Below are 14963 nucleotides of genomic sequence, written 5' to 3' on the forward strand. Positions count from 1 at the left end.
TGACCATCTTCACTGCAAGGTAAAAACCACACATTGCCTCACTGTTCTGGTTTCAGAAGAAGAAAAAAATCTGTGTGAGCTGATGACACGTCTGGAGTCTTCCTGCTTAACATGAGTATTCCAACATAAATAACCACTGGGGGCTGAAATCCATCAGGAAGCTGAAGGGAAGATTATTTACGGTATTTTTCTTTTTTTAATAACTTAATTTCCAGGTGGCAAAAAACTCTTAATAACCACGGTCACAAAACAGTTCAAAATTCAGTTGCAAGAGAAGTCGTGTCTATGATGTTATACTTAAAATGAAGAACCAGCAAGGACCTGCTGTTTAGCACAGGGAACCCTGCTCAATACTCTGGAATAACCTTATGGTTCCCAGGGGGAAGGACAGGGGAAGGGATAGTCAGGGAGTTTGGGATGGACATGGACACACGGCTGTATTTAACGTGGAGAACCAGCAAGGACCTGCTGGACAGCACAGGGAAGTCTGCTCAATACTCTGTAATAACCTGATGGTCACCAGGGGGAAGGGTGGGGGAAAGCATAGTCAGGGAGTCTGGGATGGACATGGACACACTGCTGTATTTACCATGGAGAACCAGCAAGGACCTGCTGGACAACACAGGGAACTCTGCTCAATGTCACGTGGCAGCCGGGATGGGAGGGGAGTTTGGGGGAAAAGGGAAACATATAATGTACGGCTGAGTCCCTCCGCCTTCCACCAGAAACTATAGCAATGCTGTTAATCAGTCGCACCCCAATACCAAATAAAAAGTTAAAAAAATAGATGAAGTTTTCTTAAAAAACAGGGAGTGGGAAATGGTGTCTAACAGTTTGGCTCTTATTGCGTGTACAGTATTTAACATGCTCTCATGCTCTGGGAAGGGACAGGACCGCTCCCCAAACAACAAAATCTGAACTGCTCTCTGATGATCTTCAAGGATGTGATGACCACGGAGCCACTTGAGCGCCGGCTCTGCGAGATGAAGACAGAAAGGGCGAGTGAGTTTCCCTGCCCACGGGCGGGGAGCCTGCTTCGGAAACAGTGATGGAACAAGTACACAGTGACTCCGGGGCGGGGAGCGTGGTGCTCAGCGTGATATCATTCGTGGCAGAAGTTTCTCTCTTAGCAATCCGTGCCGTTAGGACGCGGTCTCTGAACATCCTTTCGTGCAGCCCCTTCCGTGGTTCTCCAGGGATGGAAGAAAAAGTCGGTCTGAGGTCTTGTCTCTGCTATGAGTCTGCTCGCCTGGACACTGGAAGAAGGCATTGCGTAAAGTGATTTTTCTGGACGAGGCTCAGGGCTCTGGGACTTGATTCCACGCAGAGTGAGGGTGCAGAGCCAGAGATGCTGGAAAACCTGCTATAAATGACCTCAGTGCAGCAAGGCGCTTTCACAGATTCTCTGCTGACTGCAATGCAGTAGGGTCTCACCTCCTGGCTTCCCTTTTCCATAACACTGGGGGTGGTTTAGCCGATCAGTTGCCTCCATCTCTATGCGACCCCGTGAACCGTAGCCCGCCAGGCTCCTCTGACCATGGGATGCTCCAGGCAAGAATACTGGAGTGGGTTGCCATTTCGTCCTCCGGGGGATCTTCCCAACTCAGAGATTGAACCTGGGTCTCCTGCACTGCAGATGGGATTGTTTACTGACTGACCCACCAGGGAAGCCCATAACATTGCTCTCTCTTTTCAAATGGAAACTGTATTTCCCGGTGGCCAGTTATGAGATGAGAGGTTTAACGTGTGCATCAACATTTACATATAAACATATATTTACATATAAATCCACTGCTGGAGACTAAGGTGGAGAGGAAGCAAGCCTGTTTCACCACGTTGCACACCTGCTCTGCTTGCATTAACTGAAACGAAGCCGCCAAGGAACTGCTAAAAAACTACCTCAAACTGTTTTTGTTGTCCGATGACAGTAATGAGTACGATTCAATACACGATGGTGTTTATAGCTTGACTTCAGTTATTGCAGAATATATACACAGAATAGTTTGGACAGGGAACAAGAAAATACCAACAGTGGTTTCACCTTCTTTTCTTCCCCCATAGACTCATCTTCATTTTACTAAAGAGTATTTGCATGCATATCACTCTATAGTAAGAAAAAGAGTCCCCCCCAAAGGTAAGATTTTTCACTAATTTTATAGTTATATTTATTTACTTGGGAGCCAAATGATCCAAAATTATAAACATAATCAAAGAATTATTATTCCTCACCAGAGTTCACATGTCCAGCAGTGGCACGCGTGCGTGCTAACTTGTTTCAGTCGTGTCCGACTCTTTGCAACCCTACAAACCTTCGCCCGCCAGGCTCCTCTGTCCATGGGATTCTCCAGGCAAGAATGCTGGAGTGGGAGGCTCTGTTCTCCTCCAGGGGATCTTCCCAACCCAGGGACTGAAACTACGTCTCTGACATCTCCTGCATTGACAGGTGGGTTCTTAACCACTAGCGCCACCATTTACATAAGAGTATGAAGTAACCTGGTAAGACTGAAGCCCTCAAAAGGATTTTCATGACCTAGGACGATGTCCACGATACAGTGCCATGTGAAAAAAAAAAAAGGAGGCTTCAAATGGAATGGCTAACTTTCATTTTGTACACACGCACAAGGTCTCCCCCGGTGGCTCAGTGGGTAAGCAATCTGCCTGTAATGCAGGAGACCCAGGTTCGATCCCTGGGTGGGGAAGATCCCCTGGAGGAAGAAATGGCAATCCACTCCAGTATTCTTGCCTGGAGAATCCCAAGGACAGAGAACCCTGGTTGGGGGTACAGTCCATGGGGTTGCCAAGAGTCGGTCGGACATGGCTTAGCAACTAAACCACACAAACCACACAAACCACACACACACACACACAAACACACATGCACAAATAAAAGATACCCTCTAAAATATAAACAGTAAAATAAAATACACCGGTCTCTCCAGGGCTAGGATCTTGCTGGACTTAAATCCGTGTACGTGTGCGTGCCTTTTCAGTATTTTCCAAATTTCCTCCTACGAACGTGAACTGCAGTCACATTCATTAGGATGTAATTAAAATCTGGCAGCGTCTTCAGAAATCAGTATGAGAACAACCCAGCTAAGGAGGAAAGAAATTGGCAGGGTTGAGACAGCAGGGAGGAGGGAGCCTCCTCGGGTTAGAAAAATAATGACACGCTTCACAGAAATCAAAAAGCATCCCCAGGGTGAGGCCTTCAGAAAGGGGCCTTTCTGTGCCTATTTGCCCGCCTGGATTCATTAGTGGCTGGTTGGTGGGCTTCGTTCCGACCCCGTGCGCAAAAGCACGAAGCTTGCAGACAGGATAGGACGGGGCGTCCTGACCCAGACGTGCGGCCAAGACCACGTGTGCCTCCCCCGAGCGGCCACGGGTCCCCGTCTCAAACCCTCTGAGCCATGAACCCTGCCCACCCCACACTTCTCTGCCCGATCGGGAGGCAGGTCCAGAGGGAAACCTTCCTAAAAAAGTTCATACCGATGACCGAAAGCCACTGCTGAGTAAGGTCTGCGTCGCAGAGAGACAGACACACACACGTGAGTCCAAGAACAGAGTTTCATTTTACAGTCTTCCGTCCACTCAGTGAAATTCAAGCTCAGGTGCCCAAGCTTTTGTAGCAAAGGGCCTCGGAAGATACAGACAGCTTCAATGTAAAAATGTTCTTTCCCTTCTTTGCTGGAGGACGTGGGTCTGCCAGCTAAGGCTTCCGATTAGTCTGTAAATTAATTTACAGACTTTAATTATCTTTGAGACTGAGGGGCTGGAATGAGTCTCTACACTAGCTGCTGCTGCTGCTAAGTCGCATCAGTCGTGTCCGACTCTGTGCAATCCCGACAGACGGCGGCCCACCAGGCTCCTCTGTCCCTGGGGCCCTCTGACAAATCACAAGAATGTACACAGGCTGGTTACAAAAGCTCTCAAGACACTGTGACTTTCAGCCACATATGCAAGATTTATCTTGGCCTGAATGAGTTTCTTTGCTGGGGTAGGTGGAGTCCTATGTGAGGTCATCGATTCCTATAATGTGGTCTCCAGAGTTTTGGAAAATAACAAAAACAAAAAACCCTGTGGCTTTCTCTGTAGATAAAAAGGCAGGCGATGCTTTGCCATTTGAGTCAGCATGCATCCCAAAAACCTTGGTGTTAAAATAGGGAAATATTGAGGGCAGGAGAAGGGGGCGACAGAGGCTGAGATAGTCGGATGGCATCGCCGACTCAACGGACATGAGCAAACTCAGGGAAATAGTGGAGGACAGGGAAACCTGGCATGCTGCAGTCCACGGGGCTGCAAAGAATCGGACATGACTGAGTGACCGAACAACGACAACAAAAGTATATTGTGACGCTTCAGCTTTAAACCAGTGTGGTGACCCACGCCAGTCTTCTTGCCTGGGAAATCCCTTGGACAGAGGAGCCTGGTGGGCCACAGTCCATGTGGTCTCCAAGAGCTGGATGCAAGTGAGCATGCATGCACACACAGTAACAACAACAACATGCCGTGTAAAAGGAAAATACTAAAAGCATCATGAAGTCGAGTATCCCAGGAGTGTCCTTTGACACTTAAAATCAGCAAGCCGAAGGCATTCAAGTTTTGTCATCAAACGCTCGGCAGGTGAAATTCCCAGCCAGAGGACTGTGAGGATCAAAACACAGAAATACCGACAGGGAGGGGTCATCGGTCTCGGTGTTGTGGGCACTCGGGACCACACGGATCTCTGTGATGGGTTCCCTGATGCCCTGGAGGATGTTGAACAACATCCCTGGTCTCCACCCACTGGGTGTCAGGAGCAAACATCTTCCTCAAAGGTCTCCAGACACGATCAAACGTCCCCTGGGGAAGACTGGTTACATACGTCCAGAGCCACTTTGCTCATGGAAGGCCGTGCAGTTCCCTAAAGTCTATGAGCAACTGCAGGGCCGTGGCCAAGCAACCACAACTTAGTAATAAAGTGTTACTCACTTCAATCGTGTCTAACTCTTTGAGACCCCAGGGACTGTGGCCTGCCAGGCTCCTCTGTCCATGGGGATTCTCCAGGCAAGGACACTGGAGTGGGTTGCCATGTCCTCCTCCAGGGGGATCTTCCCGACCCTGGGATTGAACCTGTGTCTCCTGCCCTGCAGTTGGATTCTTTATCATCTGAGCCACCAGGGAAGCCATAAGGTGGACGCTATCTTAAGCTCGCCACGGACCTCGCAGAGCTGTAAAACAGAGGCCCTTCAACTCAAAGGTCACAGTTAGAAGACGGAGAAATAAAATAGGTGTCTTTCTGGAGGTCAAGGCTGCGCACTGCAGCCCACAGGCACACTCACACATCGACCACCTCCCGTGAGGCTTAGGAGCGATCAACGCTGTCTCTGTTTCTAAATGGTTGCAAGGAAAATCAAAAGAATCCTATTTTGCCACTCGTGAAATGGTGATGACATTGGAATTCCAGTGCCTGTCGGCAAAGTATTACCATCACTCAGCCACACTCACTCATTTGTGTATGATCAGTTGCAGCTCTAACAGGAGAAAGGCAGAAGAAAGCAACGGGGACCCCGGAGCCCACAAAGCATCAACTATCAACATCTACCCTCTGACTCTTGACGGAAAACATCTGCCAACCTTGCTCTCCCAACGATTCTCCCCTGGCTACATTAGCGCACACCCGCCTTGTCGATTTCTAACCAGAGATCTTCCTGTCTGGGAACCTGAAGGGTGATGCCCCAAGAATGTGGACACTCCGCGGGGACAACCCACCGGTCACTCTGCAATGAAGAGCCAAAAAGACACCACAGCCATCATCTGCTGTGTGTCCGTTGCATTCCGAGGAGACACCTGCTGAAACTAGGTTAAGTCAAGCGGGGACAGACAAAAGGCCATCTGGTCAAAGCTATGGTTTTTCCAGTAGTCCTGGCGAATTGGAGAGTCGGACCATCTAGAAGGCTGAGCACCAAAGAACCGATGCTTTAAAATTGGGGGGCTGGAGAAGACTCTTGAGAGTCCCTTGGGCTGCAAGGAGATCCAACCCAGTCCATCCTAAAGGAGATCAGTCCTGAATATTCATCGGAAGGACTGATGCTGAAGCTGAAACTCCAATCCTTTGGCCACCTGATGCGAAGAAATGACTCATTGGGAAAGACCCTGATGCTGGGAAAGATTGAAGGCAGGAGGAGAAGGGAAGACAGAGGATGAGATGGTTGGATGGCATCACCGACTCGATGGACAGGAGTGTGAGTAAGCTCCGGGAGATGGTGAAGGACAGGGGAGCCTGGTGTGCTGCGGTCCATGGGGTCGTAAAGAGTCATACACAACTTGGTGACTGAACAACAGGAACAGATGTGAGCCCTCACTTTCTGACGCACAGCATCCAGCGCAGAGAGAAAGGGCTGTGATTTACAGATGACTCCCAAGCTCATGGTCATGGAGCCGCCATGGGAATTGTGGTATGTGAGCAGCAATGCCACTCCCCAGCATAATCTCAAATGAACATCCGCACGTGGAAATCACACACGGAATCATCAAAGGCTACACAAATTTCCAGAGTCATCTATGAAGCTCAACACCAATGCCCAACTCACAGCAGGAAGTCAACGTGTGTGCTCAGTTCAATTCCCTCAAAGCTTACGTGTTCCCTGAATACTGAGTTCAGACTCAATCAAGACACTGACGAGCAAAAGGCCTTCTCTCTCCCCTCTTCCCTCTGACATTTAAAATATGACTTCACTGCGTGTTAAAAATACTGACTGACGGCGCAGCCACTTTGGAGAAGTTGGGATGATTCTTCCAAATGTTAAACAGAGTTACCATATGACGGAGCAACTGTACTCTCAGGTACAGACCCAAGAGGAAATGAGGGTACACATCCTGATAAAACTTGTACACAAATGTTCACGGCAGCGCTCTTCTGAACAGCTCAACAAAAGCAAACACAACTCAAATGTCCATCAGCTGATGAATGGATAAATACGACACAGTGATACATCCATACAAATGGAATACTCTTTGGCCATTTAAAAGCCTCATGCTACAACCTGAATATCCGATGACACAGACTCAATTAACCTTTTCTAATTTTTCATAAAAAAAAAAAAATCAAACTACCCCTTCCAGATATTTAAGTAAAATATTGAAATTCTAATATAGCTGGCCCTTGAACAATATGGAGTTTGGGGTGAAAATCCCACACAGCTGAAAATCCACTTATAACTACAGTGGGCCCTCCATATCCTTAGCTCATCATCTGTGGATTCACTCGTGACTATATAAAGCAGAAGGTATTTGCTGAAAAAACAAATCCATGTATAAGTGGACTGGTGCAGTTCAAACTGGTGCAGATGACCTTAGTCAAGGGCCAACAACAGTACATACTTACCTTGCTACATGTTTGGCCTTAAATAAAAATACCTCATCAGATTGTTGTTCCTGTGGTTAAATTTGGGCCTATCATTTTAGTTCTGATTGGTTCTTTTAAAAACAGTACAGCAAAAAAAATCTTCTGCAAATTTCCATCTTTTATATGTTTTTAAAATTACAAAACTTCTATCCGTTTTTTTTTTCTCATTAAAACAATTAAAGAACCAGAAAACATAAAACGTAAAGGATAAAATCAAACCCTAAAATCCCATCTTCTAAAATATTAACAGTGCTTCTTTTTGACTGAGGGTGGAGGGGAACCATCAGCTTTAGGTTGAGACGTGGGCTTCAACTCTCGTTTTTCGTTTTTTTTTTTTCTTCTTCTTTGGCCACAAGGCTTTCGGGATCATAGTTCCCTGATCAGGGATGGAACCCACGCCTCCTGTATTGGAAAAGGGCAGAGTCCTAACCACTGGACCCACCAAAGAACTCCCTGGGTTTCCATTCTTGACGTCTGCACATCTATGATTGTTTGGTTTGCTCCTCTGGGTATATACCTTATCATCCTAGATCTATCGATAGTAAGCCACATGTTTTTCTAATAACTTTCAAGGTTAAGTAGGAAATCCATTTGCAGATAGACACAAATCATATTAAGAAACTAAATAAACCAAAGAATTAAGATACAGGAGCCAGATAAGACACGGACTCATGCCCTCAATTATAATCAATTTTGCAGCTTAATTTTAATTCATAATGCTGACGAGAGGGGTTGATTTCAGAAGGTGTCATCTGCTCCTGGTAAGACCCAGAAAAGTTTAAAATAGCTGGTTCAGTATTCAGCTTCATCTTCAGTTCAGTCGTGTCCAACTCTTTGCGACCCCATGGACTGCAGCACGCCTGTCTTCCCTGTTCCCTGCAGGTTGCTCAAACTCATGTCCGTCGAGTCGGTGATGCCATCCAATCATCTCATCCTCTGTCGTCCCCTTCTCCTCCTCCCTTCAATCTTTCCCAGCATCAGGGTCTTTTCAAATCAGTCAGCTCTTCGCATCAGGTGGCCAAAGGACTAGAGTTTCAGCTTCAGCATCAGTCCTTCCAATGAATATTCAAGACTGATCTCCTTCAGGATGGACTGGTATGATCTCCTTGCAGCCCAAGGGACTCTCAAGAGGCTTCTCCAACATCACAGTTCAAAAGCACCAATTTTTGGGCACTCAGCTTTCTTTATGGCCCAACTCTCACATCCATACATGACTACTGCAAACACCATAGCTTTGACTAGACGGATCCTTGTTGGCAAAGTAATGTCCCTGCTTTTTAATATGCTGTCTAGGTTAGTCATAGATTTTCTCCCAAGGAGCAAGCATCTTTTAATTTCATGGCTACAGTGACCATCTGCAGTGATTTTGGAGCCCAAGAAAATAAAGTCTCTCACCATTTCCACTGTTTCCCCATCTATTTGCCATGAAGTGATGGGACCAGATGCCATGATCTTAGTTTTCTGAATGCTGAGTTTTAAGCCAACTTTTTCACTCTCCTCTTTCACTTTCAACTAGAGGCTCTTTAGTTCTTTTTCACTTTCTGCCATAAGGGTGGTGTCATCTGCGTATCTAAGGTTATTGATATTTCTCCCAGCAATCTCTTGACTCCAGCTAGTGCTTCATCCAGCCCAGCGTTCCTCATGATGTACTCTGCATATAAGCTAAATAAGCAGGGTGACAATATATACAGCCTTGACGTACTCCTTTCCCAGTTTGGAACCAGTCTGTTGTTCCATGTTTGGTTCTAACTGTCTGCTTCTTGACCTGCATACAGATTTCTCAGGAGGCAGGTAAGGTGGTCTGGTAGTCCCATCTCTAAGAATTTTCCAAAATTCTTAGAAGGCAAAAAAGCCCAATTCATCTTAAAGATTCAACTAAGTAGCACATCATTATTTAATAACGCTTTGTCTATTACCTTCATGGAGAAGGAAATGGCAACCCACTCCAGTATTCGTGCCTGGAGAATCCCATGGACAGAGGAGCCTGGTGGGCTACGGTCCACGGAGTCGCAAAGAGTCAGACATGACTTAGCGATTAAACAATTACTTTAAACTTCAGCAAGAAGACAAGACTTCAGACTCCTTCTAAAGAGATCATTTTAAAACAGAAGGTATTCACAGTTTTGGCAAAATGCAGTTCAGTTTGAAAGGAATTTCAGGTAGAGAACGAAGATCAAAGGCAGGGGTGTACCTTTAGGGTGACTTCATGTGTAGATCTCTGAACCAGTGGCCTCCCCAGCACCCGATCATAGGAACCACCAAGTGTCTGCTTGCTGGGACCTGCCTGGTGAGAAACAAGGAGATTGAAAAACAGAAAAAAAAAAAAAAAAAAAACCTGAAAATTCTTTGGGAATTGTTCACCTTTGATCTCTCCTATTCTTCTTTTCCTTTGTCATCTCAAACACATTTTACTGCTTCATACCCTCTGTCTTCAACTTTGACACAAACTATGCAGTTTTATTTGCAATGTGGAAAAGGAAGTAATTAAAACCAGCCATCAGCATTATGGTACACGCAGAGAATTACAAGGCAAACGTCTCAAAGTAAATAAAACAGATTTTAGCTCAGACAAGTGTTCTTGCACCATTCAATGATAATGAACGCCCACTTGAAATATCTTTGTTTTATGGAGTGTATCATATACAATCAATAAATTAAACTGCAGATGCCCTAAAGAGAAGAAAGATGCTTCACAGAAAGTTTATAAACAGTGCTCGGGCCAATGTTACAGTAATCACGCCATGCATGTCTGTGTGCAGATAGTCACTCATTTATGTGCTCATGCGAACAGGGAAACATTAGAATCTTTTCTTTCCCCCCTTCTTTTGGCTTCCTAAAATAAAGCAAAAGGAAGCACTGACTACTAGGTCTCAAGTTTTCTGCTACTGTTCTCCTACATTTCCATTTCAGAGCTCTTCCGTATTTGCACAGATTTCTGAAGAATCCAGGAGTATATCTCACAAGATAATCCTTCAGACCAGAAACTCGTTTTTCATTTTTCAGTCAATATAAATACAAAGCAGTCAGCCAGCACATATTTAAGGATATGTACCTTCTTCCTTACAAAATGTCTTTGGTTGTGAGTGAATCCAGGCTCCTTACAGGGTTTAACCTATCCACACGCTCAAAAACTAAGGAAATGAAATGACTGCCATTTTCTGTAAATTCTTATTCAATAGTCTTAAGTGATATAAAAAGGTGCCAGGTTTAATGTAATTCAAATTCAGAAGCAGGGCTATGAATGAAGCTGTTTCTTATTAGGGAATTAATCAGAACCTCTTGAAACGTTTTTAAGGAAATTCAAGGAAATTATTCCCACTGAGGTATGTTTATAGTTACACTGTTCAAAGAAAGGAGATTAAAAAGATTCTATAAGCAGGTTCATAGGCTGTTAAGTTTCATTACAGCGCATTTTTAAAACATCATAAGGATCTGTAAGATGAAAGTAATAACCAGAACAACTGAAAAAAAAAAAAAATCTACTGCTGAAGGAAAATAAGATTTAAACAAAACTCTACAGTTGTTTGAACAGACATTTAAGGGCATTAGACTGAAGCAGGGACAAGGGAATACGGACTTTTCTTATAAAATAAAAATGCATTTCATTATGAAATAAATTTTGCAGTAGAGATGAAATAGGACAATACTCCTGAGAGTAACCTGACGCAGAAAGCAAATGACTATTTTCAGGCCTGCGCTGCAAACCCAGAATAGCCTTCTGATGAGACTGCTAAATACCATAAACTATCAAAATATGAGCAGATGTCACCACAATAAGCCCCACATTGCTTGAAAATTAAAACATTAAAACCCATAATAATTCAATCAGGCAATTAATATATAAACAGCTCCTATTACAAGCTGTTCAGGAAAAAAAAAAAAAAAGCCTTATTATTTAGTATTTGGACCTATTCTTTGGTCCAAAACAGATGGTAACTCACAAAGTGAAGGTTATCTTTGATAGAAGTTGTTAAATTCAGTAAGTAATTAACATCATCTGTGTGTTATAAACACACAAAACATGTGAAATATGACTTTGGTTAATGACATTCTGGTTATGCAACATGACAAAATTAATTAGTTTACTGCTAAAAATAAGAAGTTAAAGTGAGAAATCTGACCTTCCAATACCTTGTCATTGCTGATTTTCCCATTATGAACAACCAAAGAGAACCACTATCCATTAACCGTGCTGGCAAGAATTTATGGGACTGAAAAGTATTGGTGGGATATGCAAAAGATTTTAACAAATGCAATATATTCCTTAATGCTCAAAGGTACACATAAAACGAAAGTGACAGCGTGAGTCCCTCAGCCTTGTCTGAGTCTTTCTGACCCTGTGGACCGTAGCCCGCCAGGATCCTCTGTCCATGGAATTCTCCAGGTAAGGATACTGCAGTGGGTTGCCACTCCCTTCTCCAGGGGAACTTCCCGGCCCAGGGATTGAACCCGGGTCTCCTGCATTGCAGACAGATTCTTTGCCGACTGAGCCAAGTAACCCCTGATAAAACATGGAAGCATCATGGCACGTCCACAGAGACACAAAGCACTTTCAACCAGAGGTGGCTATGTCCACTGCACCAGGGGACTCCAGGATATTAGGCGATGTCTGGAAACATTTTTCCGTTGTCACAATGGGAGGAGGGAAGCTACTGGCATAGCATTAAGCATCTACAACTCACAGAACAGTCTTCCACACAGTAGACGGATCAGGCCCCCAAATGCCAATACTACCCAGAAACTATATTTTAATAGGACAGACTCTAGTGTTAGGTAGGTTAGACTAGGGAAACAGACTCCAAGATAGTAGTCAGAGGAAGGGACGACTAAAAGAACCACGTGCAGGGCAGACAAAGGAAAGGAAAAAGCCCATGGAAAGGAAGGAAAACTTGAGACCTGGGATAAGAACCTCTGCGGGGGGCGGGGGGGTGAGCACAGAGGGGAGAAGCCTAACACGCCCCTTTCCCTGATTGGCTTGACCATACACCCTAATTGCATTCCCTTCCCTGATTGGCTGCAGATACAAGCCCTATTTTGCAAGGGGAAATAGTCAACGGAGGCCTAGGAACCACCAAGGGAAAGAGAAAAATGTATACAAAGGGAAACCTAAATATGAGACCAGACCACTCCAATAGGTGTGGGTCCATTCTCATCTCTCAAGACTCTCCTGCATGTGGCTTGCCTAATAGATCCTGCCTGCTTGAGCTGTGTCAGTCTGCTGTTTTAATTCTTTGCTATGACGTGACAAGAACAGAGGGGAAAAATAAGCTACTCGACAGACTCACCAAGTAGACAGTTCTCTTCACGACTTCTGCCTTATTCTTACTGTGAATTATGAGAAGTAATGCTTTCACACGGGCCTTAGATTCAGAAAGGATTACCCAGGGGACACTTTAGCATAGACTGTCACAATCTAAACTGGGTTACCGAGGTCAATTATGGATTCTGTGTAGAGAAAATGGTTCACTGAGAGACACAAAAACATGAAAACATCAGATATCCACCTACAAAATAATTCAAGACATTCAGTGAATTAAGAGCATGGGAATAACAAAGAATTCTGATAAAAGGGGGATCCCATTGCAGGGGGCACATTTCCTGGGAATTTGGAACTAGGACCCCACAGGCTTTGAATCATAGCCAAAAAAAAAAAAAAAAAAAAAAACTGATAAAAAACATTTAAGAGCAATGAAGCAAAATAGTAACTATTACAGAGAGAAAGTATCTGGAAAAATAGGAATACCAAAACATTCAAGGTTCAGCAGACAATTCCATCACTTAATGAGGTACACATGGAAGAAGAAATTTTATCTTTCATTTCAAAGAAGAATATCTGTGTTTGCAAAAAAAAAAAGAATATGGCTTTAACAAAATAAAACTGAAATTTGAGTGGGAGGGCTTGAAAAATCAAGTATAAAAGATTATAAAAGAGGAAATTTATACACTTATCCCTTCCTGTAAATACATAACATGTAAATGCTTTCTGTAATAAAAAGTCCTGAAAAAAGTTTAGCAAAATGTTGAAAATTTCTGATGCTTTGTAATGAATACTTGGAGGTCCATTATTCTCTTCATTTCTTAGTATGTTTGAAATCTGCCAGAGTAAAAGGGTTTTTTTTAATTATTCACATAAAAAGATCTGTGAACTTATTGATTTGCCCTTGTTGCTTACGAGGCTGTAAGCTACTTTGAAAGCAAGAACAATGCCTTATACCATCTCTTTATACTTCACTGTGGCTAACGCATTACTCTGCATTCAGTGATAAACAGCTCATCAGGGTCTGTTGAAATGTTACAAACAGAATGTCTTTTTAGGGGGGAGCTAGATACAGTTAAGTGTCTTCTGGCTCTGAGATTCCCTGCTATCAAGATTCAGTGTATCTGCTTATGCTTAACTCTTAACTCACCAAGACACCAAAGAAATACCTGGCCAGGTGATCAAGTCACGTCTTAGTCTTTTCCAAAGCACAGGTGAAGAGACTCCAAGTTTGGCTTGTTTTTTTTTCAATCACAAAGCAGCAAATTAGAGAGAGAAGGAAGCAACCTTTGCTCTCTACAGTCACCAAGAGGATGTCAAGGGTCTAACTCCCTGCTTTCAAGCAGTTTATGTCTGAGTTCCCACCAATATTCACTTAAACGTCCATGATTAACAAGAAGGTAGAAAAGAGCCTCCCAGAGGAAAGGACCAGGGAACTGGAGCTTTGAGAAAAGACTACTGTGTGGCTTGATGACTGCTGCCCTGGAAAAACAAAAGGAAAGTGGAACTGAGCTCACGAGATTTTGCACATTAAAGGAAACTGTAAACGACAACCTACAGGCTGGGCTGAAATTCAACGCGGCTCAAGTTTCCAAAATACACGAATAGCTCATACGACTCAATGACAGAAAACCAAACAACTCCACCAAAAAATTGGCAGAAGACGAAAACAGATACTCCTCCAAAGAAGACATACAAAGAGCCAATGAGCACATGAGAAGATGCTCAATGTGGCCAACTGCTAGACAAATTCAAACCAAAACTACAGTGATGCATCACCTCACCCAGGTCTGGATGGCCGTCATCAAAAAGTCTACAGGTAATAAACGCTGGAGACGGTGTGGAGAAAAGGGAACTTCTCCTACCCTGTTGGTGGAAATGCATTTGGTGTGGCCCCTCTGAAGAACGGTATGGAGGCCCCTTAAAAACCTCAAAGTAGAATTACCACAGGATTCAGTGGTCCCAACTCCTGGGTATATATCTAGAGAAAACCCTGATTTGAAGAGATACACGCACCCAAATATTCACAGCAGCAGTATGCACAATAGCTAGGAGGAGGAAGAAATGTTCACGGTCAGATGAAATGGTAAAGGTGTGGTACGTTCTTTAGTCACTAAGTCATGTCTGACTGTTTTGTGACCCCATGGACGGTAGCCCACCAGGCTCCTCTGGCCACGGGATGTCTCAGGCAAGAATACTGGAGCGCGTTGTCCCTTTCCTCCTGCAAGGGATCTTTCTGACCCAGGGATCAAACCCACGTCACCAGCATTTGCAGGTGGATTCTTTACCAATGAGCCACTTGGGAAGCCCCAAACGTGTGGT

At 44.2% G+C, this 14963-nt stretch overlaps 1 protein-coding gene across 5 annotated transcripts in view; it reads right to left on the reverse strand.

Annotated features, from left to right (window-relative positions):
• The window catches only part of TBL1X (transducin beta like 1 X-linked), a 238206-nt gene that overhangs the window by 57594 nt on the left and 165649 nt on the right, over positions 1–14963 (reverse strand). For 4 of the 5 annotated variants that reach the window (XM_061137238.1, XM_061137236.1, XM_061137239.1 and 1 more), the window contains one exon: positions 9576–9668. The exons of the other annotated variant lie outside the window; for it this stretch is intronic. The gene's annotated coding sequence lies outside the window, so the exon portion shown is untranslated. The remainder of the gene's footprint in view (positions 1–9575; positions 9669–14963) is intronic. 5 annotated transcript variants of the gene reach the window in all.

This window comes from Dama dama, chromosome X, assembly GCF_033118175.1.
Source record: "Dama dama isolate Ldn47 chromosome X, ASM3311817v1, whole genome shotgun sequence".
NCBI lineage: Eukaryota > Metazoa > Chordata > Mammalia > Artiodactyla > Cervidae > Dama > Dama dama.